Below are 3,577 nucleotides of genomic sequence, written 5' to 3'. Positions count from 1 at the left end.
AGAGCAAACTGATGTTTGCCAGAGGGAAGGGTGGTAGGTGGATGGGAGAAATGGAGGAACGGGAGTAGGAGATACAGGCTTCCAGTTATGGAATGAATAAATTACGGAAATAAAAGGCACAGCAAAGGGAATATAGTCAATGACATTGTAACAGTGTTGTATGTTGACAGATGGTAGGTACACTTGTGGTGAACACTGCATATCATATAGAGACGTTGAGTCACTATGTTGTACACAATGTTAATGTACCATTGTGTGTCAACTATACTCAAAATTTTTTTAATGACACTAAAAGACAATAAAATTTAAATAGCTAGAACACATAATATTTTTTGTTTGTTTATTTTTGAATATGTTCATCTAATATCTGGTTTAACATAAAACAGTGATATTTCCAGAAACAATTTTTTTTACGTTTTTTTTCTTAAGTAGTCTCGACACCCAACATGGGGCTCAAACTCACAACCCCACGATCAACTGTCCCACACTCCACTGAGTTGAGCCAACCAGGTGCTCCCCCCACAAAAAAAAATGTAACTAAAAAAATTGATAGATGGAGTAAAGCAGACTGCCCTCTATAATGTGAGTAGTCTCATCCAAAACAGTTGAAAGCCTGAAGAGAAAAAAAGACTAACCTCTCCTGAACACACAGACTTTAGGATTCATCTGCAATATTCACTCTTCTTGATTTCTCCAGTGGGTTGTCTTTTGGCTTGAACTGTTAACTCTTTCCTGAATGTTCAGGCTGCCAGCCTCCTGCATTAGATATTGCATTTTCCGAGCCTCCTTAAAATAACACACACACACACACACACACACACACGGTTCTGTTTCTCTGGAGAACCCTGACAAATACAGCATTCTGTATGCTGACAAACGAAGTTGAGAAGCAACAAATGTGTTCATGACTTTTTTGAGCCAGCACCATAACTGAGGACTGTGGACTAGAGGGCAAGAACCCAGGATCTGAAGTCTCTGGCCTGGTTCAGGTGTAAGCTCCATTCTTTCTTAGCTGTCTGCCCTGGATCATTCACCTAAATTGAGACACAATTGCTCTGGGGACTAGAGCATGGCCAAACCCTAGTATGTTCCTTTTCTATGACTGCTGTAACAAATTACCACACACTCGGTGCTTAGAACAACATAAATTTATTCTCTTACAGTTCTGGGGGTCAGAAGTCTCAAGATGTCAAGAGGACTTCAGGAGGCTTCAGGGGAGAATGTTTCTCTTTTTTTTCGGCACCTTGAGGCTGCCTGCATTCTTTGGATCACAGTGCTTTCCTTGCATCCCTCCCATCTCCAATCTCTTGCTTCCATTGCCACATTCCTGCTATTCTTCTGATCTCCTGCATCTCCTATAAGGACTGGGCCCACCCAGGTAATCCAGGATAATCTCCCCATACCATAACACCCTTAATTTAATCACATCTGAAAAGTCTCTTGACATCTAAGGTAATGTTCACTAGTTCTGGGATGAGGCCATGGGTATCTTTGAGGTGAGAGGTAAGGTATTATCTGGCCTACTACACCTGGACACCAGAGGCTACTGGTTACAGTTCAAAGGTGACATAGGGGAGGGATTCTGAGATTTCGGAGTTGGAACTTGAAATTTTGTGGGTTTTTTTTTTTTTTTTTTTGGAAAAGTACTCAATTATTTGCTGAATGCAGAAAGTTGCAACAAAGAAATGCTTTCTTAGCTGCCAAAGAGACAAACATGTGTTGGTACTGTATTTTTCTTTAAAATACTCCTAGAGTCATCACAGAATAAAGCTTCCCCTGCGTTAAAAAATAAATGTAGGGGTGCTTGGGTGGTTCAGTGGGTTAAGCATCTGAGTTCAGCTTATGTTATGATCTTGTGGTTCGTGAGTTTGAGCCCTACATCTGGCTCTGAGCTCACAGCTTGCAGCCTGGAGCCTGCTTAGGATTCTGTGTCTCCCTCTCTCTCTGCCCCTCCCCCGCTTCTCTCTCACTCTCTCTCTCTCTCTCTCAAAATTAAACATTAAAAGGTTTTTTTAGGGGCGCCTGGGTGGCTCAGTTGGTTGAGCGTCCAACTTCGGCTCAGGTCATGATCTCGCGGTCTGTGAGTTGGAGCTCCGCGTTGGGCTCTGTGCTGACAGCTCAGAGCCTGGAGCCTCTTTCAGATTCTATGTCTCCCTCTCTCTGACCCTCCCCCATTCATGCTCTGTCTCTCTCTGTCTCAAAAATAAATAAACGTTAAAAAAATTAAAAAATAAAGGTTTTTCAAAATAAAAATAATAATAAAATAAACATAAACATGTTTTTACAAGTTAATATTAGATCTAGGTATACAAGTCTATGGGGATTCTTGCTCTGCAGCTTTACTAAGTACTTCATTCAGTCTTCTTTAAGTTACCTTCAGCAAGGGGGTGCCTGGGTGGCTTAGTCGGTTAAGTGATGACTCTTAATTTCATTTCAGGTCATGGTCTCATGGTTCTTGAGTTGGAGCCCCACATCAAGCTCAGCACTGCAGTGTGGAGCCTGCTTAGAATTCTCTCTCTCTCCCTCTCTCTCTCTGCCCTTCTTCGGCTTGCTCTCTCAAAATAAATAAATAAACATTTTATATATATATATATATATATATATATATATATATATACACACATACATATATATACACACACATACATATATATTTATATATATTTAATATATATTATTTATATATTTAATATATATATTTAATAATTATATATATTTAATATATATTAATATAATATATTATATATATATTTAAGTTACATTTAGTAGGTATTTAAACCTTTTAAGATGGACCCTGAGAAGCTCCCTCAACACATATAATTCAAGTATTATAAATACATATCATTTGCTTTCCAGGATATATCATCTAATATAAGTTCTAGAATTGTTTTGTGTCCTTAAATGCTGAATACAACTTTTGAGAGAATCTACAACTTTCAGTGCTTCCTTCTTAGCTACATGGATAGCTTTAGGAAACCCTCCAGCCTTTCTTTTTGGTGTATTGCTATATACTGGGTGGTCAGAGCACTGCCATAATCTTTGCTAGGTATATACTTAGCAGAGAAAACTGAGTTTTGAATCCCTAGAAAGGAGAGAACATTGAATAAATGTTTTTAAAAATCATCCTGATTGCTAAATTCACTGCTCAGCAATTGTTAGAAAGTCTGTAATTTCTACTAGGCAATGAAGACTCATGGTCTGAGACTGAGGTTAAAAGTCTTTGGGACCCCAGACTTACTTACTTATGTCTGCTGATGGCATTCTTTCCTAGGCATTCACTGGCCTTTGGCACAGGGCTTCAAATAAACACCTGAGACTTGGTTTAGAACTCAAGGATGGGGGCACCTGGGTGGCTCAGTCGGTTAAGTGTCCAACTCTTGATTTCGGTTCAGGTCATGGCCTCATGGTTTGAGTTTGAGCCCGGCATTGGGCTCTGTGCAGACTGTATGGACCCTGCTTGGGATTCTCTCTCTTTCCCTCTCTCTCTGTTCCTGCCCTACTTGTGTACTCTCTCTGTCTCTCTGCCTTTCAAAATAAATAGATAAATTTAAAACATTAAAAGAAAAGAACTCAAGGA

This window comes from Panthera uncia, chromosome C2, assembly GCF_023721935.1.
Source record: "Panthera uncia isolate 11264 chromosome C2, Puncia_PCG_1.0, whole genome shotgun sequence".
Taxonomy (NCBI): domain Eukaryota; kingdom Metazoa; phylum Chordata; class Mammalia; order Carnivora; family Felidae; genus Panthera; species Panthera uncia.
This window is presented reverse-complemented; position numbering follows the sequence as displayed.